General features: G+C 51.2%; 1 protein-coding gene across 1 annotated transcript in view; it reads left to right on the forward strand.

The window, feature by feature from the left end:
* Nucleotides 1-433: 433 nt before the first annotated feature.
* The window catches only part of COPS7B (COP9 signalosome subunit 7B), a 50415-nt gene continuing 36896 nt past the window's right edge, over nt 434-13952 (forward strand). Inside the window, exon 1 of the mRNA XM_075340406.1 lies at nt 434-749. The gene's annotated coding sequence lies outside the window, so the exon portion shown is untranslated. The remainder of the gene's footprint in view (nt 750-13952) is intronic.

Consider the following 13952-nt stretch of genomic DNA (forward strand, 5'->3'; position numbering starts at 1 on the left):
GGAATCTGAGGGGACACCGTCTGAAGAGACGCAGTCTGGGGGGACGCAGTCAAGGGGGGGGGCAGTCTGAGGGGACGCAGTCTGGGGGGGGCAGTCTGAGAGGACGCAGTCTAGGGGGGGCAGTCTGAGAGAACGCAGTCTAGGGGGGCAGTCTGAGAGGACGCAGTCTAGGGGGGGCAGTCTGAGAGGACGCAGTCTAGGGGGGCAGTCTGAGAGGACGCAGTCTAGGGGGGGCAGTCTGAGGGGACGCAGTCTAGGGGGGGCAGTCTGAGAGGACGCAGTCTAGGGTGGGCAGTCTGAGAGGACGCAGTCTAGGGTGGGCAGTCTGAGAGGACGCAGTCTAGGGGGGGCAGTCTGAGAGGACGCAATCTGAAGAGGCACAGTATGATGGTGCGCACACACAAGCTAAGGGGAGTCAGTCTAGGGGGTCACAGTCTGAGGAGACGCAGTCACTGAGGACAACAAAGCAGTTTACTAGTGTGAAAACGAAAAAAATAATGAAATGTCTCCCCAGAGGCTACACAGCAAGCACAACCATACGCGGGCTGGGGACGCAGTCTGAGGAGTGCACAGTCTGAGGGGACATAGTCTGACGGTGCACAGTCACAGATTCCGTGTGGCACTAAAGTGCCGGCACTTTGTTTCCGGCGGAAGGCGATTCTAGCGGAGCCGGCGCTGTCATGGCTGCCTGACAACCACACGGTAGAGCCGGATAGAGTGTGTCCTGACCAGAGCAGCGAAGTCATAAGGTAGGAGGTGCCGGAGGTCCGGTTACCGAGATATGGTGTGTAGAGAGGGCGAGGCCCGGGACAGGGTCACTCCGCGGCCTGGGTGAGGGGCCGGGCCAGGGTGGCTGGATGAGAAGTGCCGGGCCTGAGTGCGGACAGCAGGCCTCCGGGGGGCTTGCAGGAAGCTGTAGGGGCCCGGCACACTTTGGCCCCCTCAGTGGTGTGTGTCAGGCCGGGACATACGGGCAGTGTGCTCTGAGCCTCACATAGGGATCCTGCTCACTACAGACCCGGGACTGGAGTCCTGTGACTCCTCCATGATCCCACCCAGCTCTCCCAGTCTCCTGAATGACCCTGCTGCCTCATACAGCAGTGATCCCTCCTCACTGTCACAGCCCGGACACCGTGACAATCCTGTTATGGAGGCTATATACAGGATAATAGTGGCATGCATCATGTTGGCCATCATGCAGATTGCTGTCCCCATGGGGGTGTGAGCCATTGTTCCCTGACGTGTGTGCCCTGCGGCATCCGGACATTAAGGCCACATACACACTTGCAGTACGGTATTTGAGTTTTTTACCTCAGTATTTGTAAGACAAATCCAGAAGTGGGGCTCGTGTTTCTATTCTACTTTTCCTCTGATTGTCCCACTACTGGTTTTATCTTACAAATACTGTGGAAAAAAACTCCCCAAACACTCCGTGTGTGCATTTGGCCTAAAGGAAACCTGTCCGGCTGATTTTACTCCTGATGCCCCTAGAGTACATCAACTAATTGGCAAATTTGTATATGGCTTCAAAGCTTGATTCCTCAGCACTGGCACATCGGACTACTACAAGGCGTTTTACCTTCCGTTGTACTAGAAACTAATCAGCCATGCCACAGGATTCAGAAATAAACTTTTCTTCACAGGTTCCCTTTAGAGTGTTTAGTTTTGTTTTTTTTTTCTGCAATTTTAATGTGAATCATAATTGAATGTAAATCAAAATGTTTCATATTTCTAACTTATTTTGTATTACCTTTCCTCATTAGATGTGTGCTTGCTGACAGGGTATGGGAACATTCATTAGATCCTGATGGTTTAGACATGTTAAGGCAGAAATCTGTCTATAAAAACCTCCATCAGCAAAAATAGACCAGACGCAGCATAAACCTCTCATCACATACTATGATCGTCCTGACTGCTTAGTTCACAGAACATTGGCGAGACTCTACATCTGTAGAACCGCACACATACAGAGACACAGTCTATGAAACTCAGTTCAGCACTCCCTACATATGCACTGAACAAAAATAAAGGCAACACTTGTTTTTATTCCCATTTGTAATGAGCTGAACTCAAATCTAAGAGGTTTCTCTATGAGCTATTGTCTGCAAATTTGTAAAAATCTGCGTTAGAGAGCACTTCTCATTTGCCAAGATAATCCATCCACCTCAGAGGTGTACATATCGAGATGCTGATTAGCATGATTGCACAGGTGTGACTTAAGACCCCGTCACACATAGCGAGATCGCTGAAACGTCACAGGTTTTGTGACGCATCAGCAACCTCGCCAGCAATATTGCTGTGTGTGACAAGCAGCAGCGAGCGGGCCCCTGCTGCGAGGTCGCTGATCGTGACAAAACGTTCAGGACCATTTTTGCTCGTCGGTCTCCCACTGTGCAGCACGCATCGGCGTGTTTGACGGCAGGAGACCAACGAGTGCCGGTTCTGAGTGTGCAGGGAGCAGTCGTTACACGGGTCGCTGGTTGCTCGTCGCTGTGGAGATCTGCCTGATTGACAGCCCAACAGCGACCATGTAGCGACATTCCAGCGATCCCTGCCAGGTCGGATCGCTGGTACGTCGCTATGTGTAACGGGACCCTTAGGCTGGCCAAAATAAGAGTCCACTGTAAAATGTGCAGTTCTACGGTTTGGGAGGTCAGAAAATCAGGCAGTATCTGCTGTGATCACCATTTGCCTCACTCACTACAACACATCTCCTCCACATAGTTGATCAGGTTGTTGATTGTGGTCTGTGGAGTGTTCATCCACTCATCTTCAATGGCTGTGTGAAGTTGCTAGATATTGTCAGATATTTGAATACACTGTCCTATACACCGAACCAGAGCATCCCAAACATGCTCAAATGTAACATGTCTGGTGAGTATGCTGGCCATGCAAGAACTGGGATGTTTTCAGTTTCCAGGAATTGTGTACAGATCCTTGCAACATGGGGCCGTGTATCATGCTGCAACATGAGATAATGGTCATGGATGAATGGCACAACAATGGGTCTCAGGATCTCATCATGATATCCTATGTATTCAATATGGCATCAATAAAATGCACCTACCGCCACCATGGGCCACTCATTTAAAAAGGCTTACATAAGCAAACCACTCACCCTCAGGACACCATACATGCAGTCTTCCATCTGGCCTGTACAGTGAACATCGGTATTTTTCAATAAAAAGAACACCTCTCCAACATGCCAGGCGCCATCCAATGTGAGCATTTGCCCACTCAAATTGGTTACTGGGAACTACAGTAAAATGCAGACTCCAATGAGTTCAACGAGCAGCAGATGAGCTTCCCTGAGATGGTTTCTGACAGTTTGTGTAGAAATTCTTTGGTTCTGCAAACCAAATGTTGCAGCAGCCGTCCTGGTGGCTAGTCTCAGACGATCTTGAAGGTGAAGATGATGGATGTTGAGGTCCTGGGCTGGTGTGGTTGTGAGGCCGGTTGGATGTACTGCCAAATTTTCTGAAATGCCTTTTTGGAGATAGCTTATGGTAGAGAAATGAACATTTAATTCCAACAGCTCTGGTGGACATTCCTGCAGTCAGCATACCAGTTGCACACGCCCTCAAAACTTGAATATTTTATTGTTGCCAGCCTAAGGCACACCTGTGCAATAATCATGCTGTCTAATCAGGTTGATATGTCATACCTGTGAGGTGAAATTATTATATCTGGGAAGGAGAAGTGCTCACTAAGGCCCCCTTCACACGTCAGTGAAAAACACTGACGTGTAAAACACGCACATGTCCCTCCGTGTTCCGTGATTCACGGCACGCGTGGGTTGTCCATGTGCAATCCGTGATTGCAAATGTTCATTACTCACCTGCCTTCGCTCCTGCTGTCCATGGTGCTGAACTCCTTGGCTCTGCAGCGTCCGCCCACCGCTCTCTGCAGCTACTTCCGGGTCGGCTGTTCCTGCTTTCATGAATATTCATGAGCCGGGCAGGAGCTGCAGAGAGTGGAGGCTGCACAGCGCGTCGCTGGAAAGGTTAGTTGAAAATGTTTATTACTTTATGTCAGTGTTTTTTTCTGGTACGTGTTTCACGGATCACACACGCATCACACCATAGTGTGGTCCGTGGGTCATCAGTGATGCCAGAAAAAAACGGACTTGTCTCCGTGCAGAATCACGGACACGCATGAACGCTGCACGGAGACACGTTCAGTGAAAAATCACTGATGTGTAAGCAGACCCATTGATTATAATGGGTCTGCGTATGTCAGTGATTCTGGTACGTATAAAAAAAAAAAGCACATACGTACCAGAATCACTGATGTGTGAAGAGGGCCTAACACAGCTGAAGGCCTTGGTTCAACTAGCGGTTTACACGGACAAGTACAATCTGATAAAACATCGGATTGCACTTGCACCAGTGTAAAACTATGATGCAGTTGTCAGTCTACTTTTTTTTTTTTTTTTTTTGTCATGCCATATTGCCATGAGAAAAGAATTACTTCCTTATGCACCCATACAAGTCTATGTCTGCATGTGAAACATAGCACTCCACACGGATGTCATCCGAGTGCAGTACGAGATACGATATATGCGATACACACAGACAAGCAGCGGAGGGGATGGAGAGATTAGTCTCCCTCTTCTCAGTACAAGATCAGATCACAATTGCATGTCACTCAGCTCATGCTCGCAGCAGAGCCTCAACTTAGGGTCTTTAGAATATTGCATCTGATTCTCAGGGGAAAAAATACACAAGTGGAACCAAGGCATTAAACAAATTTAAGGAAAAATATTTGAGAAAAAGGCCTTTTATGTACATAGAAAAAGTCTTAGATCTTTGAGTTCAGCTCCTGAAAATGGGAGCAATAACAACATAGTAGTAGAAAAAGACATGGCTGCACATCCAAAAATCATGAGTTTATCTAAAGCCGATAGGCAAAATTTCACAAGGTGTTTGTGCTGTGTGGCAGTCATTGTTGTGGTGATTTTGGGTCTTTGGGGTGATGTGGCCTGGAGTAGTGGGGCCTCAGCCTTGCAGTATGGGCGCTGTGAGGCATCAGTTCACCTGCCCTGCTGGTGCATTGTTTCTGCGGCAGTGGTTGGCGCACGGCGACGCACCTTTTAAGGCATAGATTAGGGAACCACTCAGAGGTTCGCTATAACGTTGCAGTCTTCTTCATACCGTCTGATCAGAATATTAAAACAAGAACCTCATGTTTAAATTTTAGCCAGCGTCTTTAGATCAACTAAGATTTTTGGATGTCTTTTTCTACTACTATGTTGGGAACAAAAACAAGTCTTGCAGTTATATTTTTGTTCAGTGCATAAAACTGTGTGTAGGTGTAATGAGTGCTGTACGCTGCTACTTCTGTGAGTTCCATAGACAGTAAGCTGAGTGGTAGGGTGGGAATGTATGACCACCACTCCAGTCATTCTGTGACCCCGGTTTTCATATGATTCTGAGTCGAAAACCCACATTTACCATGTATATTTTCTTAGAGAGGATTTTCAGTAGCCTATCTATCTACACAGTATATCACAAGAGTACACTCTTCCAATTTTTGTTCATTTTTTTATTATATCTTTTCATGGGACAACATTGAACATATGACACTGATACAATGTAAAGTAGTCGGTGTACAGCTTGTAGAACAGTGTAAATTTGGGGTGCCCCGTACATAAATCAACACGCAGCCATTAATGTCTAAACCACTGGCAACAAATTTAGGGTACACCTCTAAAAAAAAAAATGGCCGAGTTGTGCCCAATTAGCCATATCCTTTGCCTTGTGTCATGTGACTCATTAGTGTTACAAGGTCTCTGGTGTGAATGGGGATCATGTGTGTTAAATTTGGTGTTATCGCTCACACGCGCTCTCATACTGGTCATACATGGCCCCTCATGGCAAAGAATTCTCCGAGGAGCTGAAAAAAAGAATTGTTACCCTACATAAAGATGGCCTAGGCTACAACACTCTGAAACGGAGCTGCAGCTGGGTGGTAAAGACCATACAGCGGTTTAACAAGACAGGTTCCGCTCAGAGTTGGCCTTGCCATGGTCAATTAAAGGAGTTGAGCGCACATGTTCAGCGTCCTATCAAGGAGGTAGTCTTTTCAAAATAGACGAGTAGGCGCTGCTAGCATTGCTGCAGAAGTTAAAGGAGTAAGGGGTTAGCCTGTCAGTGCTCAAACACGATCCGCACACTGCATCTAATTGGTCTGTATGGCTGTTGTACCAGAAGCAAGTTTCTTCTAAAGATGGTGCACAAGAAGCTAGCAAACAATTTGCTGAAGACAAGCATAATAAGGACATGGATTACTGTAACCTTGTCGTGTTGTCTGATGAGACCAAGATAAGCTTATTTAGCTCAGATTGTGTCAAGTATCTGTTGCGGCAACCAGGTGATGAGTAAAAGGATAGAAATATAGCCAGCAATGAGGCAAAAGAGTGGTAAGCATAAGTAGCCCATGTCAAAATGTGATAGGGCAAACCAAGCGAGAAAGTGCACACCTAACAGAAATGATACAGGAAGGCACAGCATAATAAAGAAAGACTAGATCCTTCAGCAGCTGGACCAACGCAAAACAGGCTGTGGTCCAACCAAGGGGGAAACCAAAACCAGATATGATTGGTTCGAACCTCGGAGTGGAGCCATAATGTAATGGTTTCTGGCTGCATGAGTGCTGTCAGCTGTGGAGAGCTACAGTTCAAGGAGGGAACCATGAAGGCCAACATGTAAAATGACATACTGAAGTAGAGCATGATCCCCTCCCCTTGAAAACTGGGCTGTAGGACAGTATTCCAACATAACGACCCCAAACACGCCTCCAAGCCAACCACTGCCTAGAAACTGAGGGTAAAGGTGCTGGACTAGCCAAACGTTTCCAGATCTAAACGCTATTGAGCATCTGTGAGGCATCCTCAACGGCAATCTCTCTAACATCCACCAGATCATTGAGGAGTGGAAGTATCCAATGGCTCCTGTGAAGCTCTAATGAACTTCATGTTAAAGAGAGTTAAGACATTGCTTGAAAATAATGGCCACATAAAATAGACACTTTGGGCACAATTTGGCTATTTTCACTTTGGCGTGTACTCACATTTTTTTTGCCAGCGATTTAGACATGGCTGTGTGTTTATTTAGAGGACACCAGATTTACACTGTTATACAAGCTGTACATTGACTACTTTACTAAATCAAAATGTCATATCTTCAGTGCTGCTCCATGAAAAGATATAATAAAAAATGTACACAATGTGAGACGTTTAATCACTTTTGTGACATACTATGTGTGTGTATATAATAATGTATATGTGTGTGTGTGTGTGTGTGTGTGTGTGTGTGTGTGTGTGTGTGTGTGTGTGTGTGTATATTGTGAGACAGGGGATATAGCTCAGTTGGGATCTATGCTTTGGTCCAAGCGAGTGGCTATGGATTCACAGATGACAGCGGCAGACTGGCATTTTCCACACAGATATGGCCACTGCCGTGTTTGTGTACACTTATCTCTCAGTGTTACACATTCAAAAAACTGGAAAATAAATGTCTAAGGCCATCTGGCCACTAACTAACAACAGAATGCTAACTACAAAATAAACCCATGTAGCAAACAAAACAGTATTCTCTTACTGTGTCGGTCTCATCACAACAAGCGGAGGTATTGAGTCTCAGCACCAGCAGCCATGAGCCTGTCCTGCTCTCCTCAGCAGTCTCCTTGTACTGAATGCCTCCTGATTATTTCAGCTGATCCAGTGAGGAATCAAAACCTGGATTGAATGTGGAGAAGGGAGAAACCAGTCCCACTGCCATTCCTACTGATTGCTCCAGAAAAAAAACGAGCCCAAAATTACAATGAAATAAATAGGCTTCAGTGACTAACTTATTTCTGAGCCAGATATAACTTTCCCAGCTTTTCCCAGCCCATGGGCCGACCGCTCCACAGTCAGTACATGGAGGCATATGAAATGAACCGCGAGGAAATATACCTTTGTTCTCTAGTACTTCTCCCCTCGGCATCTCACAATATATATGTATGTACTAGAAGGTGGCCCGATTCTACGCATCGGGTATTCTAGAATTTACGTATTGTGTAGTTAATGTATGATTTTTGATATATATATATATATATATATATATATATATATAATATATATGTTGTGTGTAGTTACCAAGTTTTTGTGTAGGGCGCTGTACATGTTGTGGGTGTTGTCTGTGTGTGGCGGGGGGGTGAGAGCGGTGTTGTTTGTGTGTTGCGTTGTGTGTGTTGCGTTGTGTGTGGAGCGTTGTGTGTGTTGAGCAGTTTGTGTGGGGTGTGTGTGTGTTTGGGTGGGAGGTATGTTTTGTGCAATGTGTGTGTTGTGCGGCATGTGCGTATATTTGTGTGTGCCGCGGTGTTTGTGTGTTGGGTGTTGTGTGTGTGTGTGTGTGTGTGCGGCTTTGTCTGTGTAGGGCAGTGTTTGTGGTTCCCAGTGTTGTGTGTTGTGTGTTGTGTGTTGTGTGTGTGTGTGTGTGTGTGTGTTTTGGGGGGAGGTGTGCATCCCCCATCGTGCTCCATCCCCCATGCTGCGCACTCCCCATCGTGCTCCATCCCCCATGCTGCGCACTCCCCATCGTGCTCCATCCCCCATGCTGCGCACTCCCCATCGTGCTCCATCCCCCATGCTGCGCACTCCCCATCGTGCTCCATCCCCCATGCTGCGCACTCCCCATCGTGCTCCATCCCCCATGCTGCGCACTCCCCATCGTGCTCCATCCCCCATGCTGCGCACTCCCCATCGTGCTCCATCCCCCATGCTGCGCACTCCCCATCGTGCTCCATCCCCCATGCTGCGCACTCCCCATCGTGCTCCATCCCCCATGCTGCGCACTCCCCATCGTGCTCCATCCCCCATGCTGCGCACTCCCCATCGTGCTCCATCCCCCATGCTGCGCACCCCCCATCGTGCTCCATCCCCCATGCTGCGCACCCCCCATCGTGCTCCACAGTCACACATCAGACAGTATACACGCACACATCTGATCGCATACACTGACACCCCACTTCTGCCTGTGCCCTCCGGTGGGAGGTCCCAGCAGCTGTGCTGCACGCCGTGCTCCTCTGCTTTCTACCGACACGCACACACCCGATCGCATACACGCACACACCCGATCGCATACACGCGATCGCATACACGCACACACCCGATCGCCTACACGCACACTTACACTGACGATATCGCACATACGCGCTCACACACTCACAACATCCGGAGATACCACATGCTTCTGACCATGTGATCCTCCGGCAGGTCCTGGAAGATCACTGCACGCACAGGATCGCCGCAGAGAAGCAAGCGATATCACGGGATGTTGAGTGTGTGGATGTGATCTGATGTGTGTGTGAGGTGTGTGAGAGTGAGTGTGATCTGATGTGTGTGTGTGTGTGTGTGTTGCGCCGCTGCAGGACTTTGATGCGCTCACCTGGGAGCCGGTGTACGCTGGTAACCATGCTAGACAATATTACATGGTTACCAGCGTACCCCGCCCCCCGCTCGCACGGGAGCCCACACCAGCGTACGCCATCAACCCCAGCAATGCGAGAGTATGTGTCTGCTGGGTTGGCGGCGTACGCTGATGTGGGCTCCCGGGTGTACAGCACTCACCTGGGAGTCGTGTTTCCGTGTCGTTTCGGGGAATGCGTGCAGGGTGCGGGCCAGAGCGAGCGTGCAATGCGTGAGGGGGGCGGGGCGTAGCCGAGTTGCTAATGCGTGCAGGGTCCCGGGGCGAGAGGCCAATCCGTGTGGGGGGCGGAGCCCGGGCGAGCGGCCAATCCGTGCGGGGGGGGCGGAGGCAAGGCGAACGGCCAATCCGTGCGGGGGAGGCGAGGCGAGCGGCCAATCCGCTGTTTGTCACCGTAAGGACACAATTTTGGAGCAAGACAGACAGACAGACAAAGGCAATTATATATATAGATGTATGTATGTATGTATGTATGTGTGTATATATATATATATATATATTACAATATATTAGTATTCAGCAAGCAGTGTGTGTGCAGTGACGTCTATGAGTTCCCAATGAACTCTGATGACATCCTGATTACACCGGGTGTCACCACGGTGACTTCACAAGTTAATCAGTTCATTGGGAACTCCAGTGACCTCCTGGATGTCACTGCACACACACTGAATACTCACCTGTCCCCGCGATGCTCTCACCACAATGCTCCGGCTTCCAGGTCCTCAGTGCTGTGAATAATGAATGAATGTCAGCAGCGGGAGGCAGCAAAGCCGAAGAAGACAGCGCTGGATACAGGTAAATATAGAATATCTTTTTATTTAAAAGACCTGTGTTTTCTCCGGTGATCCGTGTGACATCAGTGTGACACGTACATCATTGTGCGATCCGCGTGACACCCGTGCTACCGGAGAGAAAAAATGGACATGTCTGCGTGTATGCATGCGGGGCCACGAGGGGTCACACGGTCCATGTGAAAACACGACCATGTGAATAACACCAGAGAATAACATGGGTACGTGTGGCATCCGTGTTAAAAACAGATGTGATACGTACCTTAAACATGGACGTCTGAAAGGGGCCTAAGATACAGTGCCATATGAAACAGCTTTATTTGGCACACAAAGTAATATATTTTCTGCAATACTGTCTCCTGTACACAGTTCTAACATGCCCATGAGGCTTTCATATGTGCCCCTAAGGGTCCCATACACTTTAGGGAAATGTCAACTAAGCTCACCAATTTCAGTGACAATGGATGACCATCCATATATGATGTCTTCCAGTCTAGTTTTCCCACAACATATCTGTTCGGTTTAGAAAGGGTTGGTAATGTTTGTGTCAAAACCTTTTGTTTTCAGGATAGTTTAGTGTGGCAGCATCTTACTCCACATTCCATATTGAAAATGTAGGCACATATGCAGTGCCGTATTTACCATTAGGCACCCGTGGTCCGGTGCCTGGGGCGGCAGGTTGCGGGGGGCGGCAGCAAAAAAAAAATATTTTTTTTTTTTTTTTTTTACAGATCCACTCCCCCTCCGTTAGTCAGTCGATTAAATCCGCTGTGTTTTCGGAGGGGGGGAAGAGGCGCATTTCCATTTATTTGTGTCCGTGTCAATTAAGACGCGAATGCAAACAAACTGCAGCCGCCGAGCACAGGGAGCTGATTGACCCCGGAACTGCCGGCGCCTGCACTTCCGGGGTCACATTCGCGCGCCAATCAGCTCCTTCCTCTGTTCCGCGTCCACTGCTGTGTGGACATCATGTGCAGAGCTCACAGCAGGACGCCGCAATGGAAGTCGGTGTCAGAAGAGGATACTCACGTGAGCCAGGAAGATGGCGGCGGGCACTGGATCAGGTAAGTGCTCGCAGAGCTGAAGATTCATAAGGAGCGTGGGGGTGTCTCTAATGCAGACCGGAGATCTGCGCATGCGGGGGGGGCAGGCAGAGGCTTATACTGGGGGGAGGCTGGAGGGAAGCAGAGGCTGATACTGGGGGGAGGCTGGAGGGAAGCAGAGGCTGATACTGGGGGGAGGCTGGAGGGAGGCAGAGGCTGATACTGGGGGGAGGTTGGAGGGAGGCAGAGGCTGATACTGGGGGGAGGTTGGAGGGAGGCAGAGGCTGATACTGGGGGGAGGTTGGAGGGAGGCAGAGGCTGATACTGGGGGGAGGTTGGAGGGAGGCAGAGGCTGATACTGGGGGGAGGTTGGAGGGAGGCAGAGGCTGATACTGGGGGGAGGTTGGAGGGAGGCAGAGGCTGATACTGGGGGGAGGTTGGAGGGAGGCAGAGGCTGATACTGGGGGGAGGTTGGAGGGAGGCAGAGGCTGATACTGGGGGGAGGTTGGAGGGAGGCAGAGGCTGATACTGGGGGGAGGTTGGAGGGAGGCAGAGCCTGATACTGGGGGGAGGTTGGAGGGAGGCAGAGGCTGATACTGGGGGGAGGCTGGAGGGAGGCAGAGGCTGATACTGGGGGGAGGCTGGAGGGAGGCAGAGGCTGATACTGGGGGGAGGCTGGAGGGAGGCAGAGGCTGATACTGGGGGGGGCTGGAGGGAGGCAGAGGTTGGAGGGAGGCAGAAGCTGATACTGGGGGAGGCAGGAGGGAGGCAGAAGCTGATACTGGGGGAGGCAGAGGCTGATATTGGGGGGGAGGCTGGAGGGAGGCAGAGGCTGATACTGGGGGGAGGGAGGCAGAGGCTGATACTGGGGGGAGGGAGGCAGAGGCTGATACTGGGAGGGAGGCAGAGGCTGATACTGGGAGGGAGGCAGAGGCTGATACTGGGGGGGAGGCTGGAGGGAGGCGGAGGCTGATACTGGGGGGAGGTTGGAGGGAGGCAGAGGCTGATACTGGGGGGAGGTTGGAGGGAGGCAGAGGCTGATACTGGGGGGAGGTTGGAGGGAGGCAGAGGCTGATACTGGGGGGAGGTTGGAGGGAGGCAGAGGCTGATACTGGGGGGAGGTTGGAGGGAGGCAGAGGCTGATACTGGGGGGAGGTTGGAGGGAGGCAGAGGCTGATACTGGGGGGAGGTTGGAGGGAGGCAGAGGCTGATACTGGGGGGAGGCTGGAGGGAGGCAGAGGCTGATACTGGGGGGAGGCTGGAGGGAGGCAGAGGCTGATACTGGGGGGGGCTGGAGGGAGGCAGAGGTTGGAGGGAGGCAGAAGCTGATACTGGGGGAGGCAGGAGGGAGGCAGAAGCTGATACTGGGGGAGGCAGAGGCTGATACTGGGGGGGAGGCTGGAGGGAGGCAGAGGCTGATACTGGGGGGAGGGAGGCAGAGGCTGATACTGGGGGGAGGGAGGCAGAGGCTGATACTGGGAGGGAGGCAGAGGCTGATACTGGGAGGGAGGCAGAGGCTGATACTGGGGGGGAGGCTGGAGGGAGGCAGAGGCTGACACTGGGGGGAGGCTGGAGGGAGGCTGAGGCTGATACTGGGCGGGGAGGCTGGAGGGAGGCTGAGGCTGATACTGGGGGGAGGCTGGAGGGAGGCTGAGGCTGATACTGGGGGGAGGCTGGAGGGAGGCTGAGGCTGAGACTGGGGGGAGGCTGTGGCTGAAGGGAGGCTGAGACTGGGGGGAGGCTGGAGGGAGGCTGGGGGGAGGCTGAGACTGGGGGGGAGGCTGAGACTGGGGGGGAGGCTGAGACTGGGGGGGAGGCTGAGACTGGGGGGGAGGCTGAGACTGGGGGGGAGGCTGAGACTGGGGGGGAGGCTGAGACTGGGGGGGAGGCTGAGACTGGGGGGGAGGCTGAGGCAGGCTGAGGCTGGGGGGAGGCAGAAGCTGAGACTGGGGGAGAGGCTGATGCTGAGACTGGGGGAGAGGCTGATGCTGAGGGATGATAGAGGCTGATGCTTGGGGAGGCTGGGGAGAGAGGGTGAATCTGAGGGAAGAGAGAGGCTGATGCTGAGGGAAGAGAGAGGCTGATGCTGAGGGAAGAGAGAGGCTGATGCTGAGGGAAGAGAGAGGCTGATGCTGAGGGAAGAGAGAGACTGATGCTGGGGGAGAGAGACTGATGCTGGGGGAGTGAGGGGCTAATGCTAGAGACAGAGTACAAGGGTTGAGGCATAGTGCAATGACAAAATCAATTGGGTGGGGGGAGTGTAAGGACTCAGAGTAAGAGGGGGGCAGCATTGGGAGCTCATTATGGACAAGGGGCAACATGTGTGGGATCAGTATGGAGTGGAGCAATGTAGGGGAGTCAATATCAAGAGTGGAGTAGTGTGTGTGTGGGGGGGTGTCTCAGCATAAACGTTAGTGTGGTGGTCTTAGCATGAGTGGGGCAACATGTAGGTGTCATTATGGAAATGAGGTAGGCAGCATTAGGAGCTCATGGAGAGGGGCAGCATGCATGGGACATTGTGAGAAGGGGGCAGCATGCATGGGACACTGTGAGGAGGGGGTAGCATGCATGGGACACTGTGAGGAGGGGGCAGCATGCATGGGACATTGTGAGGAGGGGGCAGCATGCATGGGACATTGTGAGGAGGG

The sequence above is a fragment of the Anomaloglossus baeobatrachus genome, chromosome 3 (genome assembly GCF_048569485.1).
Source record: "Anomaloglossus baeobatrachus isolate aAnoBae1 chromosome 3, aAnoBae1.hap1, whole genome shotgun sequence".
Taxonomy (NCBI): Eukaryota; Metazoa; Chordata; class Amphibia; order Anura; family Aromobatidae; genus Anomaloglossus; species Anomaloglossus baeobatrachus.